The 23,091-nt window shown below is 53.5% G+C and overlaps 1 protein-coding gene across 1 annotated transcript in view; it reads right to left on the reverse strand.

The window, feature by feature from the left end:
* Nucleotides 1–22,825, reverse strand: part of NEK6 (NIMA related kinase 6) — an 83,391-nt gene extending 60,566 nt beyond the window's left edge. Inside the window, exon 1 of the mRNA XM_060101061.1 lies at nt 22,687–22,825. The gene's annotated coding sequence lies outside the window, so the exon portion shown is untranslated. The remainder of the gene's footprint in view (nt 1–22,686) is intronic.
* Nucleotides 22,826–23,091: the final 266 nt, after the last annotated feature.

A 23,091-nucleotide genomic window follows, 5' to 3' on the forward strand; every position in this document is an offset into this window, starting at 1 on the left:
CCACGTCTGCCTCGTGGTGACCAGAGGTGTGCCGGCAGAGCCGCCGGGGATAAAAAAGCTGTCTGAGTTCAAAGAATGTTTCCTTTCCAGTAACCCGAGAGCGCTAATCCCATCTCAGAGATGCCCCCCAACACTGGGGAAACTCTGGCCTGGCCGTGCCGGGGTGGCCTCACCGGGACAGTCTCAAGAACCTCAGATGATAAGGCCGGACGCCCTCGCCTTCCAGGGCTGGAGTCCCTCTCTCCCTCCCTCCCCTTCTGCACGCCCAGGCCAGGGGCAGGGTGGGCCCCAGTTCTCAGGAAGCCAGGAAACACACTCTTTTCTGGGCTAAATGCCCAGATTCCTTGAGCAGTCATAGGACACGCTTTTTCTGAGCTGATCCAAAGCCACAGGCACGGACTGGAAGCTTCTTTGGGCGGCATGAACCTGCGGGGACCCAGGCGCACCTGGAATTCCAGGCTGAAGGCCGGTCAGCGAGAGAGGCCCCAGCTAGCCCCGGACGGGCAGGGGCTCCATCCTTCCCTGGTGGGTGACTGAGGGCACAGAGCTGTGCTCTTGTGGGCCTCTGTTTCCTTTCCAAGAAAACGAGGTTTCTTCATTCCGTCATCATTTGCCAGGCTTTTCTTGAGAGGCTCGTGGAGCCAAGCACTGTCTGCAGCACAAGGCAGAGGGGGCCTTGTCCCTCCAGAGGTGTGTGGTCAAGAGGTGGATCCAGACATGGCAGCAAACAGACACGGTCATTTCTGACACAATAAGTGCTACAAGGGAAATGCAGCTGAGGAGTGGGCCGGCGGGTACAAATAAGGCTTCACGGGTCGCTGGGACAATGAAATCAGATGGTGCAGCAAATTGCTTGGCAAATAATCAGCACTCAACAGATAAGTGGGGTCCTCCCTTCCTCCCACTGCACAGGTGGGGCAACTGAAGCCAGAAAGAGAAGGGCTGGAGCAGGCTGTCTAAGGACTGGGGTGCCTTGGGGGCCTTACTGCCCCACATTTCCCGGGCAGCCAAGAGAGGCCCCACCGGCCCCACCTGACCCTGCTGGACTCCCTGCTTTTTCTTGGTGGGAAAGCCTCTGATATCATGCCCCAGGCCAGACCACTGAAAAAGTCTGTCCTTCTAAATCATCACGCCCCCGGCCAGCCCACAACAACCACCCATTCTCCACCAGCAAGACTGTTCCAGCAGGTGAATGTCCTCCCTGAATTTAAATCTGGGGTCCTTCGCCTATTTGCTAGGAAATCTTGGCCAACTTTCATCACCTCTCTGAGCCTCACTTTTCATGATCTGAAAACGGGGAGCCCTCCCTAAAAAGCTTGCTTGACATGTTCAATAAGATCGTGGAAGCAAAGTGCCCAGGGTGTGCCTGGCACACAGGAGGCCCACCTGCCCTGCCTCCACCTGCACCAAGGGAAGGGGGAGTGTGGACCTGGTCTGGGCAGCCGGGTCCAGCCCTAGGGGAGCTTGGCATCAGGAGGGAAAGTCTAAGTAGAGGGGCTGGCGCTCTAACCGGAGTGGAGGGTCAGATGCGTGTGAAGACCAGCCCCGCACCTTCTTTGCCGGGTGTCTTGGCCACGATCCTCACCTCTCTGAGTCTCAGTCTCCCCGGCAGAAAAATGGGTTCTGGTGATGATGAAACGAGACCTCACCCAGGTATGTGAAGACACCCAGACAGTATCTGGCACATTAGTCCGCTCGCCCTCATTCATCCATTCTAAAATGTCTGGGTTGCATCCCAAGTGGGTGTTGGACCCTGTGGGGGGCCAGGGTGGGAGGGGTGCGGCCCAGCCCCTTGTTGGTGGGCAGACCCGTCTCCTCCAGAACCACCCTGGCTCTGAGAGGGGGCACAAAGGGGCTCCTGGGCTAAGGTAGGCTCACCCTCTGTGGGATACGATGACCGGACAGATCCTGGGAACAGCCGGCTCCCCCCCCTGGGTGCCACTGACCCCATAACACAGCCTCACACCAAACCTGACACTGTGGGCCCCTCGCTGCGTGCCACACAACAGCTGTAAGACAGGCCAACGACCGGGAAGGCCAGGGGAACCTCTGACCCCAGCCCGCTCCCCCCAACACTCCGCAACAACGTGCCACAGACAAACATGAAAGCTCAGAGCTGCTCGTCTGAACAGCTTCCCTTCCGACTCCTCCAGACCAACCAACCAACCAATCAATCGATCGATAAGGCGAGAATCGGAATTCAATCATGGTGACAATACAATGGGCTCCCCGGGAAGCGAGTCAGAAAACCGGGGCTCTTGCAGATTAATGAGACTGCCTGGAAATCGGGGAAAATAAATGTATTCCCCGGGGCGGACGCACTCCCATTAACTCCGGCTTCTCATCCCAAGAAAACAAGCAGAAATTCAGATTTAGGGAAAATAACACATCCCTGGCACTTTTTTTTCCCTTCGCAAAGCAGCTGCTGTGAGCTTTACATATTTTATCATTTATTCGCACGTTGTCCCCAGCAAGTTGGTAGGCGCCGGCCTTGTTTTTCACAAGAAAGCTGTGAGGGAGGCTGAGGATGTGGAGGTGAGGGGCCTCCCACCCCGACACCCAGCTGACAAAGGGCTGGGGCGGTGGGTGGGAGAAAGCCAAAGGTTCTTTTTGGGTGGAATTTCAGCCTCAGGCAGCTGAGAGGCTCTGGGGGAGTCCACAACGACCACCACACCAGCCTCCCGGACTGAACACCCTCCATAACACCAAACTGTTGGCCACACACGCCACCAAAAACGCCATCCTGGCCACACCTCCCTCCCTTATCAACCTTCGAGGCTTCCAGATAGTCATCACTCTAGAGCGCAGCATCCAAGGCCTCCTTCCTCTTGACCCCAATCCCAGCTGACACCGGATGACACCGGTCATCCACCACATCAGCTCCACAGAGCCTCTTACTGTTTCCTGCAACTCACTGCTTCACACCTCTGCCCCCTGCGCATCCTGTGCCCGCCGCCTAGCTCCCCCCTCCCCCCACCTGGCTAACCCCTACTGATCCCTCAGGTGCTTCCAGGGGAGACAGATCTGGGTTCAAATCCTTGCTGTGTGATCTTGGATAAGCCACTTCACGTCTCTGGGCCTTGAGTTTACTTATAAAATGAAGCCCTGTAAAGGTGAAAACTAGAAGATGATGGCACATGTAAACCCCTGATGGATGCTCTGTTAAAAAGGAAATAATCGCAGTAGGAGGACGAGTTGTTTAAAAAAGATAGCTGATAATTCTATATAAATAATTCCATACTGTTAAGAGAAAAGAGCTGGCATTTGTGGAGGAGGCACCGGGCATGGGGCATGGAGCCTCCACCCCGGCCAGGCCTTTCTCCTCTGAACACACCCCAGCCACACACAAGCCCCCTGCTCACAATGAGCCACTGGGGAGTCAACAGCCCCTTCAGTCTCTTGCAGGAATTCCTTGTTGCTTCCTGATTCTTCTTGTTCCCCCCCCCCCACTCTTAGTCTGATCCTATGCGCCTTGGCCTCACTCCATCCCCACCCCCACCCCAAGTCCAGGCATCAAGTCAAAGGGCAAAGAGCTCATCACCCCTTCTTTACTGATGAGGACACTGAGACGGGCCCGTCAGGAATCACTCCCGACGTCCTGAAGCAGTTTAAGCCACAGCGGAATATTCTTTCAACCTGCAGCCTCGACTTCGCTCCCTGACACAGGTGTCTCCAGGTAGGAGCCCAGACTGCCGACACTGGGCCCCTCCTCATCTCTGCTCCAGGCTGCCCATCTCTCCCCCACTCACCCAGGCCAGCCCCCATCCCCTCTCATCCACCCTGACACCTGCAGCGCCCTCCCACACCGCCACCCCCAGCTTCAACACAGGCCACACATGTGCTTCAGGGAGCCACTCCCCAACTCAAGACCCTTCCAAACACCCATCACCCATAGGATCAAACTCTGGATCATCATAGGATCATAGAATCATCACCCATAGGATCAAACCCTGGATCATCACAGGATCATAGGATCATCACCCATAGGATCAAACCCTGGATCATCATAGGATCGTAGGATCATCACCCATAGGATCAAACCCTGGATCATCACAGGATCGCAGGATCATCGCCCATAGGGTCAAACCCTGGATCATCACAGGATCATAGAATCATCACCCATAGGATCAAACCCTGGATCACCACTGGATCATAAGATCATCACCCATAGCATCAAACTCTTAAGGAATCACCTGTAGCAGTCCCATAAGGTGTGTGAGTCATGATATTCCTCCCCTTGGAACAGGTTCTATCCCTCCAGCCAACCCATTTGCCCCCAACAGAGGCCTGGGCTTTGGACACAGTGTCTAAGTCTCCGAGGTTCAGCTGTCTCCATGATAACGACGCCTGAGGAACAAACAGAGGGTGCATCACTCCTTCCCCCTCATCACTGTCACCAAGGCCTTCACGGGGCCAGGCCCTGGGCTGGACCTTGGGACCACAGAGGAAAGTCGGCTTGTCCCAGCCCTGGAGAGGCTCCAAGTCCAGGGGACTGACCCATCAGTGGGCCCAAGGGATAGGGGCACGCCAAGAGGGTAAGCACAGGGGGCTGTGGGGCTCAAAGCAGAGTCCTAAGTAGTATCCTGAGGTCAGAGGAGACTCCAGGAGGTGGTGAGGTTTGAGAAGCAAGAGGAAAGGCATTACAGCCCAAGAGAGCCTCGAGTTCAGCACAGCACAGGGATGGGGCCTGTCTGGTGGAGAAGGGGTGCAGCTGGACTGGACATTTCTGAATGCCAATCTGCCCACCTATGGGCTCTGGGTTCCCTGACTGTTACCTCCCTGGCCGCCCCTCACCACAGTCCCATGAGGAACTTCATTTCAAAGACGAAGAAACTGAGGCTCGGAAAGGTTATTTATTCAAAGGCAGCCAGCAAATTAGTGACATGGAGGGGAGGGTCTTGGTTTAAATATGTGGGCACCTAAATCTCGCCCCTAGAAGTTTAAATATGTGTTTTTAAAAACATTCACCGTAAGAGAATCCCAATTAACAGCTCTTTCAGAGATGGCAGAGCCTTCATCTTTCCTTCCTTCCGGTATTTGTGGAATTCCCAGCGTGTGCCAGGCACACAGTCTCGCCCTCCCCAAGTTTACAATGTGATGAAGCACACAACTAACTCATAATGAGAACAATGACCCCTGGGGTCAGAGCTCAGGTTAAGAATTGTATTAGGGCTTCCCTGGTGGCGCAGTGGTTGAGACACACGGGTTCGTGCCCCGGTCCGGGAAGATCCCACATGCCGCGGAGCGGCTGGGCCCGTGAGCCATGGCCGCTGAGCCTGCGCGTCCGGAGCCTGTGCTCCGCAACGGGAGAGGCCACAACAGTGAGAGGCCCGCGTACCGCAAAAAAAAAAAAAAAAAAAAAAAAAAAAAGAATTGTATTAACTTGAGTCTGGTCCCTCTCAGACCTCCTCTCTTCATTCTTGTGCACACAGCAGACATTGCTAATCAATCCCAAAGCCTTCTCAACATGTCCTCTCAGGCAGCCATTACCAATCTATCAGAACTGGCACTGGAGGTGACAATTATTGCCACCCCTGTTGCCAAGGGGCACACAGGACGTTAGGCAGAGTGAGTAGAGAAAGTCCCTCCCCACTTCCCTCCTCCATTCTCAGGGGCCCAGATGCCTGAACTCCCACCATCAGATAGTGGTCAGCACTGCCCTCAGCCAGTATCATTGTATAACAGCAAAGACCCCTAGAGGCTGGCTCAGTCGTGTGGAATCAGGGGCTGAAGCAGGCACAGGCTGGTGATGGGCATCTGGACTTGGGAGTCCTCGCTCTGCTACTTCTATCACCTCTTGAAGGGGCACAGCTGTTCTCCAGAGGGCTGCCCGGGACAATGAACAACCCCCAGAGCTACCACGTATGAAATATATGATCTGAAGCAAGTTTCTGGATTCTCTGAGTTTCTGTTTCATCTGAAAATGGAGCCAATGGCGCCCATTCCCCATGACATACCCAAAGCGGCTGGCACAGGGTCAGGCGTATGTGACGACCCCATAACTGCTGGGTCCCCCTCCTTCCCTTCCTCGGAACTCAAGGTGTGGGTTCAGGGTGACAAGCCCTTTCCTTATGCGTTGGGGGTAGGAGCCGTCCAGGTCCTGTCCACTCTCCTCCGAGAGGTGTCCCAGTGTGGCCTGCTGCTCCCTTCCTCCTTGGACCAGTTTCTTAGGACCCAAGGAACCATCCATTTGTAAGAGTTTGGTTTCTCTCTCTCTCTTTTTTTCTTTCCTTTCCCCTCTAAGCAGAACTGCTTGGCGGCTGCTCCTGCCTCTGTCCCCAAGGCAGTTCCTACGGGCCCATGTTGTCCCGCAGAAGTGATGGCGGTAATTCCGTTAATGGGAAGCAAGACGAATGGTACCTGGTGCCCAAAGTGTACGAAGCGAGCCGGAATTGGAGGAAAGTGTTGCCGGAACACACCCTCCTTTGGGGCCTTATTAGGTCTTGAAAGAGCTGCCGCACTCTCTAAAACCTGCTTTTGCCAGCAGAAGCTTCATTTTACAAATATACAACAACACAAAAACCCGTAAATGGGAAGAAAACCCTGAAGATTACTCTCCCTTGCTGCAGCGAGGCGGCGAGCTGCCACTCAGAGCTGAAGTCTTTAGCCTCGTCGACTCTGGGTTTAAATAAATGGGCCTGAATGCCAGCTCACCATTTTGTGAACACAGAACACGGATGTTTCTTTGCCGTTTAAGGACTGTTTGCCCATGGTGGGATGGGACAGCTTTGGGAACATTTTCTTTTAAAAGGCTTATTTGTCCCAGATGCCATAAAACCCTATGGCCCTTTCATCAGTCCCAGGAGGAATCCCTGACACAGCTCTCTTCCCCCAAGTCACACCCCCAGGCCCTCATAACACACCATCATCTCTCCCGGCTTCTCCTGCCCTGAGAATCAGTGGCATCTCAAAAGCAACTTCACTGCAGAAGGGGCGTCCGTTTCCACAATGACCCAAAGGGCTCACCCCTCCTCCCAGTTGTGGGTCAAGCCGCCAAATTGTTTCGGGGGCTTCAGTGTGTCCAAATGCAAAATGTGGGTGGAGGCTGAAGCTGGGACGGACATAGCCAAGGCAAATGACAGGCAGAGCAAGTGGACATGAAGTCAGGCTGCCCGGGGCTGTGTGACCTTGGCAAGCCGTGGAACTCCTCTAGGCCTCAGCCTCCTCATCCGTAACACAGGGCTAACCCCACCCACCTCCCAGCCCTGGAGCAAGGAGTAAATGCAATCCCAGCTCAGTGGGAAATGGTCACTTCCCGGGCCACTCTAAGCACTGATGGTCTTTCTGTTCTCAGCACACCCTCCCATAGCACCCAGACACATAGTAGGCCATTCACACTAGAGCAGACTGGTTTAGGGCATGTGCTCTGAGAGCCAAAGGCCTGGGTTCAAATCCTGGCTCAGCCACAGACCCCCCGTGTGCCCTTGGGCAAAGGACTCAGCCTCCTTTCCCTCGTCTGTAAAATGGGACTAATAGAACCTGCATCACAGGGTCACTGAGGGGAGTCAGTGCCATAATACATGGCCAGGGCCTTCCTGGGGTGGCCCCGGGGGCCAGCAGCCCTGAGAGGGAGTGGTTGAGAGTCCTGGGGGAGCCTGAGAAAAACTCCCACCTCCTAACTGGGAAAACCACTTTCTCAAAGACACTGGAGGCAAAGCAACCCAACGAGGCCATCTCAGGGCTCCCTGGGAGAGCCGGGACCTTGAACAACAGGCAGCATGTTAAATCCCCAACGATAACCTCCCCAGGGAGTTAAGAGACTTCGGGGAGCCTCACTCCATGAGGCAGATTGGGGACACCAAGCCGCCCCACATCACAGCCCCTGGTCATCTGTCTCTAACACCTGGACCAGTGACACTGAACCTACTTCCCCCATTTCTTGTTTCCGGTTGGTCTCCCCACAGGAGTGCCAGCTCCATTTTGTCTCTTTTGTTCATTATGCATCTTAGGACAGTGCCTGGATCAGTGGGATCAATGAATGACCAATCAAAGCAAGGAAGGGATGAACTCCCTGGGGAGGGCGGCTCTGGGCTGAGTGACTTCCAGCGTGTCCCAGCGTGGAGAGGTGTTCCTGAGTGTCACAGGTGACACCACGCCGCAGTCCTCGCCCCGCAGGGTCATGAATTGTCAATACGATAATGGCCACCCACTGCTGAATGCCTGTTATGTACACGCTTACCTCACTGGATCATGAAAACTCCCCCAGAGACAGGAACTGAAATTACCCCTTGCTTTGCAATGAGAAAACTGAGGCCCCGGTGCGAAGAGACAAGCCAAGGAGACACGGTGAGCGAGAGGCAGAAGTGTGACTTGCATCCAGGTGTGTCTGACCCACCATCTCCCTCCTTCCTCTCTGATCTGAAGAGTAGCCCCAGGGCTGGCTGGATCTTGGAGGAGGAAAGCTGGAGTTGGAGCCTCGGGACCGCTCCCTGCCAAGAAGGGTGACTGCCCAGAGGCAGGAGCCGGCAGACAGCAGAGGCTGCGGTCCAGCTCCCTTCCCATTCCACGCACACGCAGCGGTGGGGGAAGTGGCTCAGCCGGGCAGTGACCCCAGCCATCCAGCCACGCCTGGGAGTCTTTGAAGAGCAGTGGCTTTGGGGATCACCCGGGCCTGGGTTCAAATTTCAGTTTTCCAACCATGTGGCTTATGGCTTTGGACCGATGGCTTCATTCTCTGAATTTCAGGTATCCTCATCTGGAAAATGGGGTCAGTCTAAAATTGTTGCAAGGGTTAACCAAGGGAACACAGGTAAAGCACTTGGTCAGATCGCTGGTGCACAGTAGGTACTAAATAATAAGCATTAGTTAACTTTCCCAAGGCTCCCTCATCCATGTTTTTGGGAATGGCCAGACATGTACATCCTGTGGCTCCCTGGCTCCCCAGTTCCAGGGCTGGGAACAGCGTGGGTGGCTGGTGGAATCCGAGTGCCCAGCCCTCTCTGATCTCCAGGGCACCACCTGCTTGGCGTTGTTCCCGAGGAAACAGGTCAGCAACCTTATCATTCGATTTCTGACCCTTGTCACTCAGGAAGTCGGAGGGGATGGCTTTGTCAACACAATAACATCCGGCAACAACGTAAGGGATTAAAGCAGGGAGGGCATTTCCAAGGAGGCCCATGATCACGGTGTGTCCTCTGCACGAGACGCCCAGGGTGAGGAGGGAGGCCAGCGGGCCACCTGATAGCGGTCACATTCCGGGCCAGCGGTCTGTAGACAGTACCTCACAGCAGAACTTTCCCTTCCAATAAGACTGGTCTCAACCGCATGTCGAGACCCGATACCAGGACCTTGCTCTTTTTGAAGGGCTGTAGTTCTCCCAGCAGGGGCAGCTTCATGGGCAAGTGGTCAGCATCGGCACATGTGGCCCTGTCCTCAGGAGGGAGCCCCTTGCTTGGAGTTTCATGCTCTGTGTGCACTCTCTTGAAAGTCTTCACCTTATCTTTGAACTTGTGTTTTCTAAGCGAAGTTGGTGGAACAATGGTGCATGTGCTGGGGGTGTGGAGTCTCAGCTCACGAGTGGTCCTGCCTTGCCCAGGGCGGGTCTCACTGCCCACCCCCCTGCTCCCAGAAACCTCTGCTGTTCTCCACCCTTGGCAAGGGCCTGGCTACAGACATGGCGAGGGCTGGGGTCAGGTGTGCCTGCCCACCAAGCCACAGGGTGGGGCCGTGGGCACCTGCGAGGGTCTGTACTCACCCTGTGAGTGTCCCTGTGCCCAAGGGATCATGGGCACAATAACAAATTAAAAACGTCATGACAGGTGGGGAGAGAGACTGTGAAGGGAAGGAAGAAGATTTCTTCCTGCTTTTTTTTTTTTTTTTTTTTTTTGCTGTACGCGGGCCTCTCACTGTTGTGGCCTCTCCCGTTGCGGAGCACAGGCTCCGGACACACAGGCTCCGCGGCCATGGCTCGCGGGCCCAGCCGCTCCGCGGCATGTGGGATCTTCCGGGATCGGGGCACGAACCCGTGTCCCCTGCATCGGCAGGCGGACTCTCAACCACTGCGCCACCAGGGAAGCCCTCTTCCTGCTTTTTGAACAGGGGACCTATATTTTCATTTTGTACTGGGCCCCCCAAATTACGTGGCTGGCCCTGCCTTCCATTTATTTATTGATCCTTGGGGACACCCCTGCGCCTCTGCAGAGCTAGAAGACACCGCTCTCGGGTCTGAGGCCATCACTGCCTAAGAAGCTTCTCAGAACAAGGCCCCCCCACCCCCTACCCACCCTGCCTGCCAGGCTTGTTCTTTGAACCCCTATCATCGGTCACTTATTGCCGTCTTGTGGGCCAGGCCTGGTTTTCCGGTGTCGGGGATGGGACGGTAAGCCAGATCACAGAGCACTGATGGGAACAGGCAGGAACGCTGGTAGCATAGCCAGGCGGAGGGAGCCGGTCCCACAGAGCAGCCGGGAGGGCGAGGTGGGAAGAGCTGCCTCTCGAAAGCAGGGACGTGGGGGTCGGCTCTGGGAGACGGGCCGGAGCTCCTCCATCAGTAAGGCAGGGCCACCCTGACTCACCTGCCGGGGCTGTCGGAGACTGAAGGGGCTATCGTGCCTGGGGGGTGTCTCCAGCCTGCCGGGGCAGGTACGGCAGAGAGAGGGGACGGCACAGGCCCAGGACACTAATGCAGGACAGTCAGCAGCAGACTCCCCAAATGACTGCAAAGCCAACAATGAAAAAACAAATCGGAGGGGCAGCACCGCCATATCCTGAGCCCCTACCACATGCCAGGCACCTGGCTAAGGTGGCTGATCTCACCATCGGCCCCCTCCCGGGCTAGATATTTATTCCTGTGGTTTCTATTCCCACTTGACCTTTCACAAACATCACCTTACTTTCTGTGGTTTAAAAAGTCCAGTTGGTACCGAGCACGGGGTCAACCATGCTTTTCTGATATGACTCGTCACGGATAGAGAAGAATTCACGCTGACTAAGAGCTCAGCCTGCACAGTTGGGCCAACCTGGGTGTGATCTTGGACCACCCCCCAGCTGTGGGTTCTGGGGCAGATCTAACCTGCCCTGGGCCTCAGTTTCCCATTTGTAACTTGGGGTTAACAAGAGTCCCATCCTGGAGGGGTTGCTGTGATGAGTAAGTGAGGTGACGTCAGTGAAGGATGCAGCACACAGCCAGTGCTACTGCCGTGAACCCCCAAAACATCCAATATGAAACCCGAGCATCGCGTGGCGCTCCCCGGGACCGTGCGAGTCTGCTCCCTCCTTCCTAGCATCTGTCACAACTCTGCTCCGAGACTGCTCTCTCCCCCCATTGTCATGTCACATCAGTCCATAAATATTTAAACAACATGTCATCAGATTATTATAACATATGATCTATAGCACGGATGTGCGGCAGTTCTGCGCATTTGGGCTTCGTTTTCAGAATATCGAGACATAAAATATTTATATATTTAGCCAACCACGAGATCTCACATTCTGTCTCAAAATGCTGGGTGGTGGCAAGACGCTGAACTGAGAGGCAACGTGTGAAGGGGATGCCTTGTTCTCACGTCGGTTCCTGGGGCATCTGGATTGTTTCTGGTTCATTCCGGGGACGTCATTGTGTGGCCTGTGAACGGTGGCTGGCCGGGTTTATCGCAGCAAGCGGAGGGCCGGGACTAAAAAAAACCCCGTAAGATGGGGCAAGAGTTCAAATCACTTGGGCTCTGTCATTTTCCTTTCTGTATCTCCATAGATCTGCGCATAGTAGGTGCTCTTAAACATCCACTGGAAAATAAGTTAATTCACCTGCAGCCCACAGCACCACCCAATGGGTTGGCATCCAGCAGGGATTCAGTCACATTTGCTCCCCTGTTTCATTCCATCCCCATTGCCCAGCACCAGGCCTGGCCCGGAGTGGGATCCAGTGAATGTTGCTGGATGAACGGCAATTGAAGGAATAAACACGTGACCAGATAAGTCACTTAACTAGCTAATAAATGAATGCGGGATAATGACTCTGGTCATGTCTGCTGGTCGGAATTATACTGTGTAAGACCCTCCTCCAGAGAAACAAAGGTTCTCCAGTAACCTGTAGTGGGTAGGCAAAGGGGTTTCCTGGGTAATTAAATATCTCGATTGCTAACATTAGCACATCACAGTGACCATATGTCCTGGAATTTTCAGTACTATGCAATTTCAAAGATGCCACCCCCTAAGCCATTTGAGCATCCAGGAACTTCTCACACACCAGCGACCAAACAGCTTCTTCCAAAACTGCCTCTCCTGTCCCCAAATGTCACTAAAATGCTTTTACAGACCACTGCTGTTTTGGGTGTTTGGAAACAGTGGTCATCATGTGTCCAACCTAGAGATGATCGACGTTCTGACGTCCTGGGAGGTCACAAACGTATCCGCAAATTAAAGTTATTAGCTTAGAGTAAAAGTATTTTCTTTGTGTGTTCCCCAAATGCCATGCTGTCACCGTCAAGAGCTGGCATGCCCCACCTTTGTCCCCAGCCTCTGCATAAAAATCCAGTCCTCATTTCCTCTTGGGTTGGCTGAGGCTGGCATTTAAAACAAACACAAAAGGCCACTAAAATTCCTGAGGGAGACGAACAAAGGAAATGCACACACACTGAGTCAGGCACGCCAAGTCCATGCTTGAGATCCCGGTGTAACTAAATCCGGCTGGACTTGGCTGGACCTGCCAAATGCATGGGGTGGACTCCCTGTCTGTCTGCCGTGTGCTGCCCCATGGTCCTGCCACCTGGGCACCCACCCTGGTGGTCCACCAAGGCCACACCAGCTAGGGAATCGTTTCCTCTTTCAACCCAGGATTCCCTGTTTTCTGGGCTGGGGCAGAATCTGGGTTCTTGTTCATTTGCTGCAAAGCAAACGTCTGTGCCCAGAGGTGGCTCGGGAGACTTAACCCCTTCCTCTTCCCTGAGCAGCCCCCCAAAGATATGCCCTCTAAAAAATAAGCATGGTTTATAGACAATGCAGCTTTAAGACACGGCACCCACCAAATCCTACCCAAAGCCCCTCCTCTACAGACTTCAAGAGGCACCTCTGCAGAAAAGGGGCAAAGGAGGGAGACCCCTGTAACTCTGGGAGGTAACCTCCGCGTTTAGGTTCCTCCTACTTGGAATAATCCAAGGGTAAGTCTTTCCCTAAGAAACCTTCTCTGCACAGGGGAGGGTCAGTCGGGCACAACTCAGCCTTTTGCTGGCCACTGGGAGGAATAAGGAAGGGGTGCTTGCAGCCAATCAAGTTTGCCACCAGCTTCAGTAAAGTCCATATAAACATTCTTCAAGGATCCTGTCACTTACCCACTTAAAATTTTCCACTCATTCAACAACTATTAATTGAGCACCTATGTGTCAGGCACGGTACTGGACACTGAGGTACAGCTGTGGTCCACAGGCCAACTCTTACCCTCATGGAGCTCACATTCCAGTCTGGGAGGCAGATAACAAACACACGATGTCAGGGATGGATAAGGGCCCTGTAGAAAAATAAAGCTGGGCCAGGGAATGGGGAGTGAAGGACGTGGGATTAATTTTGACAGAGTGGGGATGGTGGGGTCTCTTCGGAGAAGCGACTTTTGCAGTGTCCCTATGAAGGCTAGGAGCAAGTCACGGGAATATCAGGAGGAAAAGGATTTCAGGGAGCCGGGACAGCAAGTACAAAGGCCCTGAGGTGGGAGTACGCTTGGCATGTTTGAGGAAAGGTAAGGAGGCCGGGGCGGAGTGAGTGAGGGGGAGACTGCTGAAAAGTAAGGCTGCAGAAGTAGCAGGGGCCCCACTGCTCTTGCAATAAAGACCAAAGCTCACAGATCCTGGTGGGCCTTGGCAGCCTCCTCTCCCATTATTTGCCCCTTGGTTCATACTCTTCCTTCCAGCTGCCTAGGAGGCCCTCTCCCAGGCCCTGGGCCTGGCCTGGCCACCAATGAGAGCCCACACAACGGGCACTTCCAGAGGGCAGCCTTCAGACCAGACCCCAGGACACAGGTTTCTCACAACACTAAGGCTTATGGTGATTAGCACCATATAGCCTGGATTCTTTATGTCTGTTTCTCTGTCCGTTAAATGGGCATAATGGTACCTGTGTCACAGAACTGCAGGAGGATGAAGTGAGTTAATCCATGTAAAGGGTTAGAACAGAATGTCACATGTGGTGAGTGCCTGGTACAAAGGCGCTATTGAAGGGTCCAAAGGCTGAGAAAGTGGTAGGAAGTTCCTGGCTTCGCACTGCTTGGGGTCTGCCTGCAGCACAGGACCGCAGTCTGGCTCCCGGCTTCCCATCCCACGGCCCCACCTACCCACTCACCCTGTGGGCGACCTGCCCTTCACCCCAGCCTTCTCAGGCCTCCAGGCCTCCAGCACCTTGCCTGGCAAATCTCATGTCTCCCTCAAGGCTGGGGAGTCCCTCCCTCCTGGAAGCCCTCCCACTTCCCCAGAGAGTGAGTCCCAAAGGGTGCCTGCTGCAAACTGTTCACAAGCACCTACAACGGGGTCATGACACAACTTCTGCAGCTACCAGGTGGTGGGTGGGACCATTAGAGGGTCTCTGTGCCAGCTCCCAGCATAATGCCTGACTCAGAATGTCAGGACGTATTGTTGAGTGAATGAGTGGACAGATGACCGCATAGCAGCCAGCAAGGGCATATCTGGTGAACAGAATGGAGTGCACTTAACCCAAACAACAGTGAATGGTCTGTGTTTCCGCACTGAACTGTTCACCCACATTCTGGGCCCAGGTGCCATGAACCCGAGCCTTGGCCTGAAGGTTGGGAGAAGGATCTGATTTCAGCCACAGAACAGCCACAGCCTGCGTGGGAGACCTTAGGCTGGTCACAGTCTTTCTGTGGGCCTCATTCTCCCTATCTGTAAAGTGGGAGGCTTTTAAGCTTTTATTTTTAAGCATCAGAAACTTATCTTTTTTTTTTTTAATTTGTTTTTTATTTTTTATTTTTGGCTGTGTTGGGTCTTCCTTGCTGTGCGCGGGCTTTCTCTAGTTGTGGTGAGCGGGGACTACTCTTTGTCACGGTGCACGGGCTTCTCATTGCAGTGGCTTCTCTTGTTGAGGAGCAGGGGCTCTAGGTGTGCGGGTTTCAGTAGTTGTGGCTCGTGGGCTCTAGAGGGCGGGCTCAGTAGTTGTGGAGCACGGGCTTAGTTGCTCCGCGGCATGTGGGATCTTCCCGGACCAGGGCTCGAACGTGTGTCTGCTGCATTGGCAGGTGGGTTCTTAACCACTGCGCCATCAGGAAAGCCCAGAGGGAAGGGATGTGGGAACAGATGTATATGTATGACTGATTCACTTTGTTATAAAGCAGAAACTAATAAAAAATAAAAATAAAAAAAAAGGAAAGTCCAGAAACTTTTCTTTTTTTTTTTTTTTAAAGGTCAGACTTTATTTTATTACCCAGATTCGATTTTTATTTCCTGGTAATTATTATTATTATTATTACTTTTAAAGAAGTTGTTGGGGGTAGGAGTTTATTAATTAATTTATTTATTTTTGCTGTGTTGGGTCTTGGTTTCTGTGTGTGGGCTTTCTCTAGTTGTGGCAAGCTGGGGCCACTCTTCATCGCGGTGCGTGGGCCTCTCACCGTCGCGGCCTCTCTTGTTGCGGAGCACAGGCTCCAGACGTGCAGGCTCAGTAGTTGTGGCTCAGGGGCCTTGCTCCGTGGCATGTGGGATCCTCCCAGACCAGGGCTCGAACCCGTGTCCCCTGCATTAGCAGGCAGATTCTCAACCACTGCGCCACCAGGGAAGCCCCAGAAACTTTTCTTATAAAAAATTTTTTTCCAAATAAAATTAACCATTTTAAAGTAAAAATTAAGGGGCATTTAGTACATTCCCAATGTTGTGTAACCACAACCTCTACCTGGTTCCAAAACATTTTCATCATCCCAGAGGGAAACCCTGTACCCATTAAGCAGCTTCTCCCCATTCTCCCCTCCCCCACACCCCTGATAACCACCAACCTCCTTTCTGTCTCTAAGGATTTATAGATTTTGAACGTTTCGTATAAGAACCTTTCTTAAAATGACACCTGAGCAAAACCTCCTTATATAAAAGAGGAAAGAGGAGAAGGGCCGAGGCTGAAGACGGTAGGTTTATCTCTTCCCCTCCCCCTTCAGGGAGCTGACATCCCCCATCCTTAATGGCCTTTCAGGGAAGGCTCTGATCCCAGACCCTTTCTTTTCAGAGTTCTAATCCTAAACTTGGGTTTCTAAGGCAAATCACGCCAAACAGTGCCCGAGAATCAAGGGCCTTGAGCCTGGCGTTACTGGCCCACTTGCCAGATGAGCAAGTAGAGGCTGGGCCCACATGAAGCCCTAGCCTGAGCTGACTGCTGGGGAGGTGCTGGATTCAAAGATCTCCAGAGCCCGCTGATGCTCTCCCCTCACCACACACACCAAGGCGGGGTCTCAGATGTGAAGAGCTGGCCAAAAGCCCACAGAAGCTACCTCACGACAGCAGCCAGTCCCGGGGGACAAAGATCACTCCTCTCCCTCAGGGAAGACAAGCCAGCCTGAGGGAGCCCCAGTAGCTTAGGGGGCGCCAAACACGCACAGACTCCCTCAGCCCTCACTGTGCAGAATCTGTGAGGACCCTGTCGGTGGAGAGGGCCACCTGCTCACTTCCAACCAAGAACCTCCTGCCCCCGGCCCAGGTCTGCGACAGCCGCTCCATCAGCACAGACCTCTGATGGGGCCAGTGCTGTGTAAATAATTAACAAAACATCTGCCTTGCTTAATAACACACCATGGCTGACACAGCTCTCGGGGCCTCCCGAGACCCTTCAACTCCAAGAGAATGCACCAAAAACTTATAAGGCTCACGTTCCTCTCCGTGGGTCTGGCAGGGGGGCAGGGTAGACAGGAAAGCAAAATACTGATTTCTAAACATTTCCCTGAGATGCCCAGGGCTACCCTGACATTTAAATCTTGCCTCTTGGGACTTCCCTGGTGGCGCAGTGGTTAAGAATCCGCCTGCCAATGAAGGTGACATGGGTTCGAGCCCTGGTCTGGAAAGATCCCACATGCCGTGGAGCCACTAAGCCCGTGCGCCGCGACTACTGAGCCCGCGTGCCACAACTACTGAAGCCCACGTGCCACAACTACTGAAGCCTGCGCGCCTAGAGCCCGTGCTCCGCAACGAAGAGTTCAGTTCCAACGGCCTGAGTAGTTCCCGCTCTCTGCAGCTAGAGAATGCCCGTGAGCAGCAATGAAGACCCAATGCAGCCAAAAATAAATAAATAAATTTATTAAAAAAAAAAAAGATCCTGCCTCTTTCCAAATTGTCATTGTCTCCTCCACTCTATTTTGAGGGTCATGGTCATAGAAAAGTGCTTCAGGGGCACCTACCTGGAGGGGCCCCCGACACCCCCTTTTAACCTTGTTTCGGGCCTCAAGATACAAGGGCACTGAAAATGCTCCTGACAAAGAGATGACCTTCCCAGCCCTGTGACCCTCGGTAATTAAATAGTTCCTAGTCTCTCATCAAGCTCTTATGAGGTGTTATCCACATGCTGAGCATTTTGTATGCATTATTTTATTTAGTTCTTCCCTCACGCTTTATGAGGTCATAATACTGCTCCTGTTTTCTGGATGAGGAAACAGGCTCCCAGAGGTGAATGACTTTTTCACAAGTGGCAGGTCTGGACCTCCCACCTCACTCATTTGGGTTGTGGGTGAGTGCCTTCCCCTCTCTGGGCCTCAGTTTCCATCCTGTAAAATGGGCATGCAGCTCTTCTCTGGATGGTGAGCCTACCGAATCCCTCATTTGCAGCTTGGACTGATCAGAGCTGAGGGTGGTTTATATAGTAACTCTGTCCCTTTGCAGGTCTCTTCCCGACAATCCCCAATTTCAAAGACTTTGGGGACAATGAGGAAAAGAGAGGGCAGGCCTTGGGGAAAGGGGCGGAGTACAAATTCCACCTCCACTGCCCACGTGCTGTGATAACGGGCCTGAAGGACTAAACCCAGTGGCCTCAACTACAACTCAGGGACCTCGGAACATTCTCCTTAAACAGCTCTCGGCTCTCCATTCACTAGGATCAAGCACTGTCCCCTCCCCCAGCGTAATTTTGAAGTGTGAGGGTTAAACAACTCCGGGAAACGCAGGCCCTGCAGGCTCTCATTGGCAGCCTCCCTCCCCCTTCCCTTGTCGGAATTCCTTCACACTCTATGGAATTCTTACATAAAGCCCCTTTTTCTTTTCTGTGAGGTCACCATCATGCAGATGTCTAAGAGAAAGAAAGACTGGCTCCACACGGATCAAGGCCGTTGGAACTGAATGCATTTCAGATCCCAGCTGGCCACCTTTCAATTCTGCAGGCCCCTCATCCAGCCTCCCCCACCGCCCAAAACAGAGCCAGCCACAGTGTTGAGTCGGGTTTGGGGTGCAGTGATCCTGCTGGTAGATGCCGAGAAGGCCTGGCTAGAAGACCCGGCCTTTGCCACCAGACCACCCGAGAAGTTGTCTGTGGAAAAATCCAGAATTGGAGACAACGGCAGAGGTTATGTATGAGGGTTTGTTTCCACACAAGTAAGTCTTGTTAGAGGGACAGATGTCAAAACGCTAGATCACTCTCCAAGTTCAAGTTCCCAAATTAAACGTCACAGGAAATTACACCACCAACTGATTTGCCCCAATGTCAGCTCCTGTCTGAGGAGGCCGTTGGTCTATTTCAGTTTTGGCCAAAGGAAGGGGCTGTGTGTATGCCACCCAGCTCAGATAGGGATGGATGAAGCCACTGGCCTGACTTTTTTCTCTTTAAGTTAACATTTTCCCAAAAGGCTATCTTGTCACTACCCAAGAATCAGAAGTGAGAAAACAGGCAAATACCAAAAGCCACCGAGGGTCTTTTGGCCAAGCGTGGCCATCCTTCACCTTTCAAAGCAAATTCACAGACACCCACGGGTGCCAGACCACCCAGACAACCCCTCACTCCATGAGCACCCTTTCCCCAGAGCTCCAAGTTCTGACCACCATCTGAGGCGATGGCCAAGGAAAGGCCCATGGCATGGGCAAAACAGTTTCCTAAGAATGATGTCAGCAAAAAAAAAAAAAAGAGAGAGAGAGATAAAAATGTAGAAACAAGGACTATTTTTACCTCCCCAAATCACAGGCCAGACGGGAGAGAAATCCATCAATGCCAGAAATGCGGCTGGGCCTTCGCACAAGATCTATTATTTCACACCTTAAATTAACGCATCTCAAAGCAATTTGCAAATGTTCATCAATTTGCAGAACATACTTGGAAGGGAGAGAAATACCTTTTCTTTTCAACACCAAAGGACGCTCGCAGGAGCACCCCACACCCAAAACCACACAGGTCTTCGCACACAACATTCCTTTCCAGTACAGTGTAGTATAAACCGTGATGTAAATGGAAATGAACGGGGAAAAGAGACAGGCACAGGACTGAAATGGTAAGTAAGTGACAAGAAGCCTACGTAGAAATGACGCTGTTGTCAGATATTCAGAATTGAGAGTCAGGCCCCGTGGAGGTAACTGGCCATCATCAGGGGTCAGGACGCCGGGTTCTTCCTGAGGGCAGTGTCCTAGGTTGCTTCCACCCCACACAAGCCTGGAGGTGCCAACCCGTATGCAATCTCGGATGACTCACCAGGGGCCTCCACTCTCCACCCTCTACCTCCCTGGCTTGGTCTGACCCAAGAAGGGGAAGGGAATATTCTTCTCTTTTTGACAACTGTTTTTGACACTTCCCTTCTGAAACCAATTTTTGGCACTTTGAGAGGAAAGAAAAAATGTGAACTGTGGCCCTTTCTATCTGATAGCTCTGGTTCCTCTGCACCAGAGGGGCAAGTGTGGACGAGGAAGGATGGTAGTGCCTTCAGGAAGACCTCTCCCAGAAGTCTGGAGCCCAGCAAAGAACCCAGCATGTCTTAATCCACAGCAGGACAAAGGCAGACAGCCCTGGTTTAAAGTTAAGAACTTCAACTCTGGAATCAGAGATGTGGGTTTGGCTCCTGACTTTGCCATTTGCCAGTTTATGACCCTGCCCAAGTTACTTAACTTCATCTTCCTCTCTGTAAGATCAGGATAGCAACCCCAAACATTCGCACTGTGCCAGACACATGGTACACAGCCACTGTGACCTTCCAGGATCGGTGGAGAGAATATGGGCTCTGCTCAGTCAAGCCTGGGTTCAAATCCAAGATCAACCGTATATTATCATGTGATCTTCACGATTTAATCGCTCTGTGCCCTAGTGCCCTCACCTGTAAAAGGGGCATCATGATTGTTCCCATCTCATGATGTTGGTGAGTGGATTGAGTGAAATAAGGCAATTAAAGCTTTTAGTACCGTGCCTGGCACATGGAATACCCTCCATAAATGGTGGCCATTAGCCATGGTGCATAACTTTCATAAAATTGTGCACATTTCATCGCTTAGCCTCAGTTTTCTCATCTGTAAAATGGAGATAATAACCCCTACCTCACAGTGAAAATTAACTAAGTGTATGTACGTTTAAAGCACTCAGCACCCAGTCCATGCACCTTCAGAAGGCAAATCCTGGTGCAATGGAAAGAGGATGGGCTTGAAGTCAGGCAGGTGACAGGATTCTGCTGCCACCTCCTCTCTGTGGTCCCAGGACACGGCTCGAACTCTCTGAGCCTTAATTTCCTTGTGCGTATAAACCCAGAAGCCACGCTCCACAGCCTGACTTTTGGGAGGACTGTGGCACCCAGAACAGTGCCCGGCACACAGTCGGTGCTCCATAAATGTGAATTCCCTTCCCCTGCTCCTTCCTTGCTTGAAGCCTCCAGAAGTGCCATCTGGCAAAGCCAGGAGCTCCGTTTCTTGAACCCTGAACGGCCCTCTACCCAGACCAACCTGGGCTGCTGCTTAAGTCTGAGACTTTATTTTGCGGAGGTAGAAACTACTTTTTAGTCATTTCCGAAGCAGACGGGACGGCAGAGGCTGACAAACCGCAGGGACCATTTTAAATCCTGGGCCTTTCTTCTGGGAAGTTAGGCAAGAACCTTCCCAAATGTTTGCCCGTGGGGCTCTCTGCCAGGGAGTGACTCATCCACAGCTCCCCACAGGCATATTTTATTTGGGGGTGGGGGATTGAGGGAGGGCCTGGCCTTACTGGGGGAGGGGAGGCAGCATTTCCAGCACACCCAGAGGTGGGTTTGGTTTTTTTTTTTTTTCCATTTTTTAGGACAAAAAAGAAAAAGAATGTGGGTCTTTTTTGTTTCCTTCCAGGTTTTGTTTGCTAAAAGAAGACATCCAAAGTTCACTCAGTAAGCTGCTGCGTGGGGAACAGGCGCTTTCAGCCGGCTCTGCATGCCTTTCAATGAAATTCTTCTTCCATTAACGCCACGGTTTTTAAAACGTCCCTCCAAGGTTCGCCTGCGCACACACTGAGCTCCTAAGACGACATGTTCCCCTCAGAAAGGCAAGCCAAATTTTGACAATCCAGAGGAACTAGGGAGCTCCAGAGATTCTAAAGTTTGCCTTAAAGCAATTCACACTTTCGACTGCAGAGATTTTCAACGTTTATAAAGCACACCAAAAACTGTCAGTTAAAACTTCAAGGACAGACCTCGGAAGACAGTGTCCCAAGCCTGCTGTGATCAATTTGTTACTGTCTTGGGGGCTCACACTTGGAGCCCAGGCTCGATACAAATGAATCAGATGAATATCTATCTACTTAGTAAGGCAGGCAGAGAGGCACCCCCAGATACACAGACAAGTGTCCCTGGACCCCTGGTCTCCCCAGGGTCAGCCCCACCCTGGGCCTGGGGAAAGGGTTAAAATTCACCAGGGCCAGAGAGGGGCAAGAACAAAGCCAGGGGACACAGAAGAGTTTTTGGGAAAATTGAATACAGGTCCTCCAGTGCCAGGCCAAGAGGCTCCACCAGGCCCAGCGCAGCCCCAGCCCAGTCTGGAGCCCCATGGAGGGTCCGCCAGTGGTCCTGCTCAGGCCCGGCTGGGCTCTGCGATCTGACCTCTGGCCTCTCATTCACCAAAGAAAACCCAGCACCCACAGGGTGCCCACACCAGGCCTGCTTCTCTCCACGGGTTCCCCTGACATCCGGGGCAGCGGCGGGCACATCACGCAGTAGGCCTGGTGGGCGCAAAGGGGGCCCTCAGCCTCCATAGCAAACATACTCGCATGCTCCTGTACACAAATTACACATTCACATCCACATGTGTACACTTTTGCCTTCAAGGGCTCATAAATACACACAAAAATCACTTGTGAACACTCCCACGTGTGCGCGCGCACACATACACCCAGAATCCACACATTCTCGGTCACAAAAATGAGAACCCACATGAAGCGCCTGGCACATAGTAAACACTCAATAAATGGCTAAGTGGGAGCCATGCCCGCTTGCCCCGCACTCACTCACACCAAACTCCACCACCCCACCACCCCGACGCTCCGAGGTGCACACGCACCAACTCGGCCACAGGCACGCGCACACTCCTGCGAACACACCAGGAGGGACAGATGGACACGCCGCCCACGCACGCTCGGACGCACGGCCGGGGACACACTCAGACTCGCACGCTCACGCGCGTCCCGACCTCCCGCGTGCACACCCGCCCGCTGTCCCCCGCGGAGCCCCGGGCGCGTGCGCGGGCACGCGCGCCCCGCTCGGCCCGAGAGTGGGTGACTGCCCCGCGGCCCGGCCTCCGCCCCTTCCCCGGCCCGCGCCGGCCCGATCCGGTCGGGCCCCGGCCCCAGGCCACTCACCGGCTCGCGGGCGGGCTCGGCTGCCGTAGGGAGGACCGGCGCACGGTCGGCGGGAGCGGTGGGTCCCACACGAGTTGGCGGCGCCGCAGCTGCACGCTCGTCCGCTGGGTTCCGCCGCCGCCTGCGCGGGCCCGCGCGCGCGCTCCCGCCCCTCCCCGCCGCGGGGCCGCGCCGCCCCCTGCGCTCGTGCGCGCTGCCGCCACGCAGGCTTGGGGGGCGCCTGGGCGGCGCCCTCACCGAAGCCAGATCCCCTCACTCTCCCAAGCCCACTTAGCCGAGGACCCCTCCCCATTTCAAAGCTGGGGAAACTGAGGCCCAGATCACACAGCGAGTCAGGTCCAGCATCTCCCCTTCTTCTCGGGCTCTAGACACTTAGGGTCTGCAGTCAGTCAACCCCGTGGACCC

This window comes from Mesoplodon densirostris, chromosome 6 (assembly GCF_025265405.1).
Source record: "Mesoplodon densirostris isolate mMesDen1 chromosome 6, mMesDen1 primary haplotype, whole genome shotgun sequence".
Taxonomy (NCBI): domain Eukaryota; kingdom Metazoa; phylum Chordata; class Mammalia; order Artiodactyla; family Ziphiidae; genus Mesoplodon; species Mesoplodon densirostris.